This window comes from Cynocephalus volans, chromosome 1, assembly GCF_027409185.1.
Source record: "Cynocephalus volans isolate mCynVol1 chromosome 1, mCynVol1.pri, whole genome shotgun sequence".
NCBI lineage: Eukaryota > Metazoa > Chordata > Mammalia > Dermoptera > Cynocephalidae > Cynocephalus > Cynocephalus volans.
The window spans coordinates 36,000,205-36,012,413 of NC_084460.1; the positions used below are offsets into that span (position 1 = coordinate 36,000,205).

The window sequence follows — 12,209 nt, forward strand, 5'->3', positions numbered from 1 at the left end:
AAAGTGTTTCTAAGAATCCAAGTAGTTTCTAGATATACAAAGTGTTCAAGCAAGCTACCCAGTTGCTGATTAATTAATTCATTTATTCACTCTTTCAGGATGTATTGAATTCATAGCCACAGATCTAAAGCTCACATATGCCTTTGTCTAACATTCAGAAAAATGTGACAAGCAAATTTTCCTCCAATGGCCTGGATTCTTCCTTAGGTGCAAAGAAGTTGCAATGAGTGAGTTCTGTTCGCAAAAGACCAACCACCTGGGAATGCAGACATGAAGTGCTAAGAGTGTAGAATGAGTTGAAGATGGAGGCAGAGAGAAACAGGCTTGATCCTGGACCCATCTCTCACCCGCACTCTCTGAGCCTCAGTTTTTGTATCTATAAAACTGGTGATAACTTACCTACAAGGCTGTTGATCAAACTGTATTTTGTAGCTCCTCAAAGGAAGTTTTTCAGCCAGCCTAGCATCCAATGCTTCTCTGTGACTGTCAAGACAATAAAAAAGTGAGGAAGGAATTAATGAATTATCTCACGAGAATGCCATTTCACTCTGCCGCCTTCATGTCAAGAGTCAGAGCATGTGTCACTGCTGTCTTCTGCAAGAGGCCCCCGGGAGGCAAGGATGGGGAGAGGCTGGGGGTGGAGGTGGGGGTTGGGGGTGGGGGCCAAAAATCCACCTGAGAGGTGCTCGCTTTGGCAGCACATATACTAAAATTGGAACGATACAGAGAAGATTAGCATGGCCCCTGCCCAAAAATCCACCTGAGAGGTCCTGAGCCTGGCTCTCCATTCAGGAGCTACAAATGAAATGATAAATGAATGGTCGGGGCAGGGGACTTCAAACTTGAATATGCATCAGAACCCCCTGGAAGTTTGTTAAAGCACAGACGACTGGGCCCCACCCCAGAATCTTCAGATTACGTAGATGTAAGGTGGCACCTGAGAGTTTGCATGCCTAACATGTTCCCCAAGGATGTTGATGCTGTGGGCCCAGGGGCCACATTTTGAGAATCATTGGTTCAGGGCAACACTAAATGTGGTAACAAATAAACTCCAAAATGTCAATGTCTTGTCACAGTGAAAGCTGACTTCCCAGTCAGGTCACTATCTAATCCAGGTACTCCTGGCTGATGAAAGTGGGAAACTCTGCTCCACTCAGTCACTCAGAAACTCAGGCTGATGGAGACTCTGCCATAGTCAACATGCGGCGTCTAAGATCACACTGAATATTGACATGTCCCCATAGACATGCAAACAACTAGAGAAGTTCCTCTTGCTTCTTAACCTCCATGGCCAGAACATGACATACCGTACCTCTATTCACATGCCATATGCCCCACCTCATGCAAAAGGGCCTGGAAAATACGGTCCTTGCATGGTCAGTTCCTTCTTCATAGTAAGCTCCTCTTCCTAGGCATGCAAGGGGAGCACAAATCTTTAGTGCTGAGCCAACTGCCCCTACCACACCTGAAAAGTCCTCTCACCATCTCCAAACACTGGGCCTGGCCAATGGAAAGTAGGTTAGCCCAGCCACAGCCCCAAGTCAGATTCCTAAAGCTGAAAGTCTACTTACTACTGGCAGAGAACGCCATGGAAGTAGCGGGACAAGGGGTAGCAGAGTCTATGGGGAGATGGATATCTGTGCCCAGCCCCTCCTTAGACTCCTTCTCAATGACACAGGTATAAGCTCACCACCGATGTCTCTAGTCCCTGCTTTCTCCTCTACAGCGTAGTCTGATACAGCAGAACCTCAGGCTTGTGGTCAGATGGAAGAGCCATCACTAACCAGCTGTGTGACCTTGTACTTCCCCTGGTGTTTCTTGAACATATACTACATGCCAGCACCACATGAACGCCACCCCTTCCGGACACTGTCAGCATGGATGAATGGCTCCCACGCCCTGCTGTGCCTTAGAACCACCTGGTAAACTTTTAAAATTCATAAAACAAAAGCATTTACTTAAAACTATTATATTTACCCTAAAGTTCTAAATCACTTAGGGAGTAAAGGAGGCCATCTTCAGGCTGAGAATTCACACTAGGCCATTAAAAGGAGAAAAGATAAATTCAAGAGATCTATTGTTCAACTTGGTAACTATCGCAAAGACCAACGTATTGTATTCTTGAAAATTGCTGAGATAGTAGATTTTCATCGTTTTCACCACAAATAAATAAGTATGTGAGGCAATGCATATGTTAATTTGCTCAATTAAGTCATTCCACGATGTATACAGACTTCAAAACAACATGCTGTTGGGCCGAGCCCGTGGCGCACTTGGTAGAGCGCTGCGCTGGCAACGCTCCCCCCCCCCGGGTTCGGATCCTATATAGGACTGACCGGTGCACTCACTGGCTGAGTGCCGGTCACGAAAAAACGACAAAAAAAAAAAAAAAAAAAACATGCTGTACTCAGTAAATATATGCAATTTTTATTTGTCAACTAAAATTAATCAATTAATTTAAATGTTTTAAGATTAAAAAAAGAGGAGACATATACATTTATAACGTCTTTCATAAAAGATTAAAAAGAAAAAAAATGAGAAAATACATTAGCTGCCAAGATATCATGCCTGGTAGGAGAGTTGTGGTGGATTGCACTGAATCAATCTAGCTAAGATGGAATTACCTTTTACAGGTTCTGACTCAGTGTAGGCCCCAAGAGACATTTCATGAAGGAGCAGCAGGCAGATTCTTTGTACGCTCCAAAGGTGGGTGCAGGGACCCCGGGGCTGTTGCGGGTCTGCAAGCCCTCTACTTCCTGCCAGGCCTCCTCCTCCAGCTTCCCCAGCTCCTGGGCCAGGAGTGTGCTGAGCAAGGTGACAATAGGCATCAACTTCTCCAGGAAGTTGAGGGCTCAGAGGGGATGAGAAACTAACACAGTTTCAAGGCGTCCTCTGGTGATCCAGCTCGGATCCCAGTTTGTCCTGGCTCTCCAGCTCATGTCTGTCTTTTCTTCTCTGACTGCTTGCTCGGTTGACTCCAGGCCCAAACACAGAAGCAACAGCCTCCTGCAGACAGCTTAATGGGCTCCTGCAATTGCATGGGCCCGAACCCTCATAAGAGAGCCCTTAGCAGTTTTGCTTCTCTGGTTGAATATCGACTGATTCAGGTGCTTTTCTTCCAGGACTCTCATTTAATTTTCACAACAACCCCACCAGGAAGGTCATGTTAGTCCCATTTTAGAGAAGAGCAAAATGTAGATCAGAGAGGTACAGCTAGTGAGTGGTGTTGGGGCTGGGATTTGAACCCAAGCTTCTTAAATTCCAAAGCACTCTTAACCAGTAGGGTATTTTGTGGAAATCTTGAGAAGAAAACTAGGCCTCATGAGATGGTCAACTTAACACCAGGTTCTCACCTGTGTCTGTGCCAGATCCTGCCCTCCTATCTGGCCTCCCACCCCCAGGCTGACCCCCTGCCTTAGGGAGAAGGGCCTTCCCTGACCAGGGCCTGCTGCTGTCTACAGAGAGCCTGGCCTCTTGCTTTTTTTACCTTTTGCGTCTTCAGCTGTGGCTAGAGGTTCCCAGTGGGTCAATTACACCGTTTTTGTCATGAATCAATAGGAGAAGGAAAAATGCTTTCTTGGAAGCTTCTAAACCTAATTCAAAGCCTAGGAGAGAACTTCCTTCAAAACTGTTCTGCTTTTGTGTAAATACACACAGTGACAGGAGAGAGGGCACTGAAGAAGGGGACAGGTTCCCATTATGAGGTGCAGAGGCCCATCCACAGGAGAGGCAAGGAGATGCAGCAGGAAGGGAAACAGACCAAAACGGAGAAAATGACAGAGAAAAGGCAGAGGGGAAACAGACAAAAACAGCAAGAAGAAAGTAACTAAGAGATAGAAGAGGGAGAGGAAGGGAGCAAGGCATAAAAAGAGAAAACGACAGAGAGAGTCAGAGACAGAAAAAAATAGAAATAGAGAATGAATGAGAGAAATACTTGCAGAGGAAGTGGAAAAGATAGAGGAAAGAAAGAGGTGAGAACAGAGGAAAGAGAGTAAGAGCAGGAAGGAGACAGAGACAGACAGACAGAGGGAAGTAGAGAGAGAGAGAGAGGTGTCTGTCAGGTTCTTACCTAATTAACATTGTTCCTCCTGGTCCCAAGTTCTTTGGGGAAGCCAGAGTCAGACCCAGGACAGGCAGTGGGGAAGGGAGGTGCCCCGAGCACTGCCCCTGGCATGATGGACACTGGCCACATTTCACAAAGCATCAGAAGACAGACATCTGCCTCTGAGTAAGCTCCTTCTTCACAGCCCCACCTGCCCCACCTCTTGGGCTAATGTTCCAGAGATAATTAAAGAAAGCTGCCGGACGGGGGATTTATGAGCCTAGGGAGCAACTGACTTTGGAAGAGGTGGGAAGATGGGGGGGTGGGGTCACAGTCATCTACTGAGGTGGGCACTGAAAGTTCCTACTACCTGGATCGGGCCCACAAGCACCCACAGTCAACGGGTGTCTGAGGCACAAGGAAATGAAGGGAGGCCTGTCCAGGCTAAAGCTTAGGCCACAAAGCCACTCCTCCATCATTCAGGCAAACTTTCTACCTTTCCACCAACCCGTATATCATTCCACCAGCGATTCTGCGCATCTGCTATCTTCTCTGCTCCTTTGCCAACTGGTCTCCCCATCTACAAATATTTTCTTCCCTCTGACATCGCTTCCATTTACACACCTCCACTCGTCCATCAAACTACTCATCCATCAGAAGCTCCATGACTCAGCCCACTCCTCATCCATCCACCAACTTCTCTACCCAATGGCCAGCCCCTCTCCCATTCACCCACCCTCCCTTATAGACCATATAGACCAACTTTTCCATCCTTCTACCAACTCCTTCAACCTCCACAAGTCCTCAGTCACCACTATTTCCTCTACCCTTCTGCTGACGCCTCCATACATGATTCAGCCCCTGTATTTGTCCACCCTTCCCCATCTGACATTCTCTCTATCCATGTATCATTCTCCATTTATCTTCCAAACTCCATCCATCCACCAACCCTTCCACCCATCTGCCAACTTCTCCATACCTTTGTTAACTGCTCTCCCTTCCTCCAGCTCCTCACCTACCAACCACTCCCTGCTTTTCCAGATCCTCCATTCATCCACCAAAATCTCCAGCCCCTCTGTGCGTTTACTACCCACCCCTATTGATTCCTGCATCCACCTACCAATTCTGCCATTCAGTGGGCCATGCCTCCTTCCATCTATACATATAATTTCATGTCTAATCTACATACCTCCCCCCATCCTTCGTCTCAGCCATCCATCCATTTAGCAACCCCTTCATTAATACGTCAACCTCTTCCTACATTGTTAACCCCTCCCTCCCTTCATCCACCAAGCCCTCAACACTCCAACTACCTCTTAAAGCACCCACTGACTCCACAAAGGCCCCCACCCAGCCCTCAGGGAGGTTCAGTAAAAAGAAAATGGATTTGTAGAACTGCAGACCTAGGACCTAGGGTATAATCTTGGTTTGGAATACACTGACAGTGTAGCTCAGTTCAGTGCTCCTGGCCTAGTCACAGCATTGGGAGGGTCCTCAAGGCCATTAAGGAAGCTGGACAGAGTAGAAAGGGAAGTGGAGGAAAGGTCCTCTCACCTCTGTTAAGGACGCTGGTAAAGTTAATTACAGCCAGCTCCACACCCTCCCAGCTAACTGGACAGTACAGAAGAAGCCTCACTCCGCTGATTTCTGCCCTGGCCTGTCCCATCTGCCCTAATGGGCACATCCAGTCCTCCTCTGCCTGAACCCTGGAGTTCTGAACTAACTCCAAAGATCCTGAGTAAGCAAAGCCATGTTGAACCAGGACCCAGGCAGATTTGCCCAGCTGACCTGGTCCCATCCGCCCTCTTAAATACCACCAAATCTCTTGTCTATTTAATGGGCGAGCTTAGAGCAAGAGTAGGCAGACTGCAGGCAACACACAAAGGTGGGAATTACATCAAACTTAGGTATAAGCTATGAAATCAGCAAGACCTGGAATTATGTCCTCGGGTACTTCCTGTAAAACAGGATTGTGATTAAAAACATATATATACACACACATCGGGATAGGGCCTGGCACACAGTAGGTCCCTATCAAGAGATGCCATCCCCTCCCTTGGACAGGCCCCAGTAGCTAAGGCCTGGTCTTCTCTGTACATCGGGGAAAACAGGACATCCTTGCACTCTGGCCCAGAATGCCTGGGCTGTAAAGCTAAGTCTTCCCCCCAAAGCACCCTGTATCAGCCTCTCCACTGAAAAACCTCTGTTTTCAGGGAATTGTAAATGTCTGGAAAATTTTGCAATGGGGTGAGACTTGGCCAGAGCCAGAAACAAACTTCTTCTGCAAATCTCAGCTCTCCCTCTTAGCAGATGCTGGCACCTCGCCAAAAAATGCAAGCTGACAGGTGAGTGCGTGAGTTTCTGTGACTTGGGTTTCCAAAGTGGCGTTCAGCAAGTGATCCGTCTAATTGCTTTTGATATCTAGAAAAGCTAATTAAGGTAATAATACTTGGCACTTGTATAATAATAATAAAAATAATGACCCTTTATATGTAAGCAGCGTCTTTCATCCAAGGATCACAAAGCCTTTACAAACATTAATTAATCCTCACTACTCACCTGTGAGGTGGGTGTAATTAGCCCCATTTTATGGCTGGATGAATTGAGGCATGGATGGAGTAAGGGATGTGGCAGAAATCTCACGCTGCTTCTACTGCCAACACAGAGATGGCTCCAAAGGTTCCAGAAGCCATCTAAGCTCTCTGGTAGGATCCTCCTTCCTGCCTCTGGGCTGTCTCAGGGAACTCCCCCCAAGGGCCAAAGCTTCCTCTTGACCAGTCACAGAGACAAGCAGATGCCAGAGCCATGTCTGGCTGGATGACCTTCAGCTAGTCCCCTCCCCTCTCTGAGCCTTTATTTCCTTCCCCATAGCCAAGAGGATGGGGCTCCATGATGCCTCACTAGTGTCCTACCCCCAGCTTATCATCCTGTTTCTGGCTTCATTGGTAGGTTTTCAGGGCCCCAAAACCACCAATGAAGACCCAAGTTCAGCCAGCATCCCTGAGCAGCTGGGTTGCCAGATTTAGCAACTAAAAATACAAGACACCCAGTTAGATTTGAATTTCAGAAAAACAATGAATCGTTTTTAGTATAAGTATGTCCCATGCAATATTTGGTACATGCTTATACTAAAAAAAAATTTGTTATTTATCTGAAATTCAAATTTAACTGGATGTCCTGTGTTTCACTTGGCAACCCTGCTTACCAGTCACTCTGTGCCAGGCATGGGCTGAATTTGCTCACATCCCTGGTCTCACTATTCCCTCTGCCTGGATCCCAACAAATCATCCTCCAAAATTAACCAAGTCAACTAATATTTATTAAGCACTTACTATGTTCCAAGCTTATCATTCCTGCTTTCGTGAAATTAACGTCTAGTGCAAGGATCAGCAAATGTTTCTATAAAGGGCCAGATAATAAATATTTCAGGCCTTGCAGACCATAATGTCCATGTCACAACTACTCAATTCTACCCTTGCAGTGTGAAAGCAGCCATAGAAAACACATAACAAATGGCCATGGCTGTGTTCCAATAAAACTTTATTTACAAAAACAAGCAGTGGGCTGCACTTGAGTCACAGCCATAGTTTTGCCAGCTCCTGGTCTAGTGTTAGAACAGATGTTGAACAATATCACACAAATGCAGAATAACTGTAAATAACAGATTTTCTCAAACACTAGGAAGGTGAAGAGTCTGCCCAAACTCCTCCTCCCCTTTGAGGCTTTATATCAGCGACCCCTTCTCTGTGCTCCCCCAGCCCCTGGGCCTAGAGCCCTCATATGCGGTCATTCAAGGCAGGGACCACCTTTCCAGCCAGACACCTCAAAGACCCACCGTTGATGCTGTATCTAATCCTGCCTGAGGTGCCCCCACCCCACTGGGATCAGATGAGGCTGGGCTGCATTGGGCCTGGTCTCGCTGCCATGCCTAGGACCCTTCTCTAACAGAGGGGAGGCTCTGCTCCCCCTCACCTCTAAGGATGATCCTCTTGCCACTCCTTCCCATCGCCCACCTCAGATTAATAACCCAGGCTGAGCTGGGCTGGGAATCTTATTTAATAGAGAGTGCCTGTGGGCATACATTTGAAGGAGAAGTATCACATCCGTTGGCCAGGAGGAAATGAAACCCTTTCCAGAGACCCCAGAGCCATATGAAGGGCCAGGCATTTCCAGCATGATGGCTTTTTGTTCTCTTGTTCAGTGGCTTCATCCTGCTGGACCCCAAGATAGTTTATCAGGACCTACACACACTGAAATTGTGCCACTTACACGTTCGCACACGTGTTGAGCACACGAGCTCACGTAAACTTCAGGCGGATGCATGTTTACATATATAAGCACACACATGGGCACACACAAATTCATGCTTCACACATATGCGAAGAGCACACACATCAAGGCAGACAAACTCGGACATAGACACACATTCATCTATAGACACACAAAGCCTGAATTCTTGCCTCACACCTACATGTACATACATATACACTATACACGTTTGTGAATACACAATGCACACACACGTGCAGGTGCCATACTGTGTGCGTGCACATGTGCACACACTCATGCACACGCACTATAGATGTGCATATGCTGTGAAATCCAGTACTACCGCATGTCTTGCAGGAGGAAGTGGCTGTGAAAATCGTATCTTTGACATTTCTGGACTACTGTGCTGTCTGGATTCCTGCTGCCAGTCAGCTCCGGGGAGGGCCTCAGGAAGTTCCCATTTCCCTGGCTGCCAAATTCTGGTCACCTCTGACCCCTAGAGAGACAGAAACGCCTCTGGCTTCCTGTGATCCAGCCAAGTGCTCTGTGCCCCGCACTTCTAGCCAGTTTGTGGTGTGAGGAGATAGAGTGGGGCTGCTGCAGCCAAAGTGGCCTCCTTGGCCTCCCCTGGGGGTCAGGGCCTGGCATGCTGGGGGCCTCCAGGAATGGGCCTTGGGCTGCACCCAAGGCCGAATGTCCCCATTATCTAAAGGACTCTGACAACCTTCCTGCCCTGCCTCTGCTTCCAACACTTCTAGCAGCCTTGGGGAGCTCACTGCCCCCCAGCAGCCAATGCCTGCTCTCTTTTAACTCTTCCTGTGCCAGCTGGCTCCAGATTCTGCTGCTTTGTGGGTGGGAGGCTGGTGGCACAGATGAAAGTGACAGTGGCAGGAATTAAGTAGCTGATTAACTCCAAATCCCAGCCTCTCTGTTGGACTGGTCAGCAGAATATGGACCTCCTGTGGATGTCCTCACGTTGAACAATTCATTTATTCATTCAACATTCAAAACACTTGTGCTGAGGCTGGCACCTGATGCTGGAGATTTAGTGGTGAATAGACAAGAGTCACTGGTCTCACCGTGAGCATAAAAACCTAGCTGCCAAGGGAACCCCTTAGCACAGCTTTCTGTAGTCAGGAAGCCTTCACAGAAACGACTCCTGACTCGGATCTAGAAAGCCACAGAGGAACATATACAAAAGGGCAAGCCGTGTATAATCATCAGCACGTGCAGAAGGCCAGAGAAGCTGTGCCTGGCGCGTAACAGTTGCTCTACAAATGTTTGTTGGCTGAATGAATGAATGGGGAACTTCTGGAAGCTTTTCAGTACGGAAGTGACATAGATTATTATTTATAAATGATACTTCCCACTGGTTGCTGGGGGCCCCCAGGATGCCACCTCTCACTGAAGGGCTTCTTTGCCCAGGATTAATGGGTCTTCTCCCAGGGGTTCAGTTGTTCCAGAGATTCATGTCCCCTGTCCCCACCACATACTTAAATGTAGGCACAGATGCACCACATGCACAACCACTGGCTGTAGATGTACATGTGCATGCAGATACTCATACACATGTGAGCCAGCCAAACATGTGCAACCATGTGCAGTCCATCTTCACATGCCTAAGAGTGACAATAATAGGAAATACCATTATCACACTTTCTCATGGCCCGGTAGTTGGGCACTTTTCTGAGTTCTCTACATTTATTAACTCAGTTAATTTAGCCCCCTAAGGAACTATTGGGATCCCCATTTTTACAGATAAAACTAAGGCATGAAGATGTGAGTCATTCATCCAAAGTCATATAGTTAGTAAGTAGCAGGGCTGAGATTCGAACCGGGCTATCTGATCCCAGAGACCATGCTCTTAGCCACCACAGCACAGTCATCCCAGCCTCCTCCCCACTACCATCCTTCCACACTTCACCCACCCACGTCGCAGTCTAGCCACACTGAACCCCCAAACCCACAATTCCCTGACATGTTCATCTCTCTGGCACGTTCCCTCCTGTCTCTGTCCCTGGTACACATCTCTTTATGAGGTCTGTTTTATTATTTATTTACCAAATATTTGTTAAGCATAGATTGTGGTCTGAGGCTTTGTGCTGAGCATTTTACATGCATTCCCTCATTTATTTTTATGAAGGTTCTATTGTCATTAGCCTCGTTTCACAGATGAGTAAACTGAGGCACAAAGTGGTCAGGTCCCTGGCCCAAGGTCACACAGAGGCAGGGCTTGGAATAGTCTCAAGCTGTCTTGACTCATGAGCCTCGGCTCTTAATCTCTTCTCGGACTGTGTCCTGCTTGGTTTTGGCTTCTGCGACTGAGAGGAAAGTCCTAGGGGGCGAAAGAGGAAAAGATGAGAAGGAGCAGGAGGTGGAGGAGAAGCACAAAACCAAAATGCAGGGTATTGGCATTTGAATCCCGAGTGTGGGTTGGGGTGAGAGGTAGTAGGATTATAGAGCGACTTTGCAAACATTTTACCCATATTTTATTATGAATATTTTGGAAATACGGAAAAGTTGAAAGCATCGTGCCATGAACACCCATAAACCCACCACCTAGATTTGGCACTTAGCATTTCATGCACTTGCTTTATCTTCTGTCTCTCCATCTTGCCAGCCATCGATCCACTTAAGTGTCAGACACTTGGCAGATTTTTCAGTTCTGAAGAGATGGTCCAGGGGGAGCTCCTCTGGGAAAACCACTGAAGGTGACCCAGGTTATGGGGTTTTTGTGGGGGTCAAAGAGCCTGTGCACAGTTCACATGTATATATGTAGGTACCTGCACGCACACACACGCGCACCGGAATGAGGACAGAGAACGAGGAAAGCCTCAGGATTTGGAAGGGGGCCAGTAGCTACTGCAGTCAGTCAGGCAGCCAGTTCCTCCCTACCCTCCATCCCCGCAGGCCCCATCACGAGGCCACCAGGAGCCCCTGGGGCTCAGGCCCAGGCTGGGGGTGGGGTATTTCCCTAATTGGCCTCCTTGTTCACCCAGCAGAGGAAGCAGCCGCTGGCTTCAGCCTCCAGATGACAGGAAACGCCATAGAGGGCTACTTGGGCAGTAATTACTGCTTTGAGAAAAAAAGAAAGCTGAGGGGGAAACAGTTCCAACTCAATCTGCTCATTGGAAGGATGGAAAGATGTTGCAAGGAAAAGACATTTTTTTGAAAAGCCTTCAATCAATTTGACACGCAATTATCTGCTTAGCTGCTGGTACAAATCCCCTGATGCAGACTGGTGCCCCTCCCGGGAAAACAGGAACCCCAAGCTGACACCCCTATTCCCCACCCCAGTCCCCCAGGAGCTGGAAGGACGAGACATAGAGACTGTGGTCCCATCTGGAAAACCTCAGCTCTGGGCAGCCATGGGCAGAGGGCAGTGGCTGCCTGATTCTTACCGTCTACCCTTCACACCCACATGTGTGTGTACACAAACACACACACATGCACACATTCTACCCTGTGTGACCACATATCCCATCCCACATGTCACAGAATAAACCCGTTTCAAACAGTCCCTCCTTCCCCAGGCAACCATACACATTCTCACATTTCATTAATTCATTCAGCAATCATTTTTCTTGAAAAGAAAATTCATTAGGACACGGGTGAGGACGAGAAACACCATGGCCTTCTGAATACAGCTGGGGAGGGAAATCATTGTCACCCACTTTGTGACCCCTAGCCCAACCTGGGGAGGCAGCACAGCGGACTGGAGAGAGCCTGGCTGGGCATGGCCAGAGAGCTGAACTCAGACCTCAGTGTGACCGGGCGGGCTCTAGGCCCCCTCTTGGGCTCCAGGAGGCCAAGCCGTGGGGGTCTCTTCTCTCCTCTGCCTGCCGCTGCCTCAGCCCTCCTCCTCTGGCTACCTCTGCAAGGCCCAGGGCCTAGCTCT

At 48.1% G+C, this 12,209-nt stretch overlaps 1 pseudogene; it reads left to right on the forward strand.

Moving 5' to 3' along the window:
- The first annotated feature begins 682 nt into the window (after positions 1-682).
- Positions 683-782, forward strand: LOC134365467 (U6 spliceosomal RNA; annotated as a pseudogene).
- Positions 783-12,209: the final 11,427 nt, after the last annotated feature.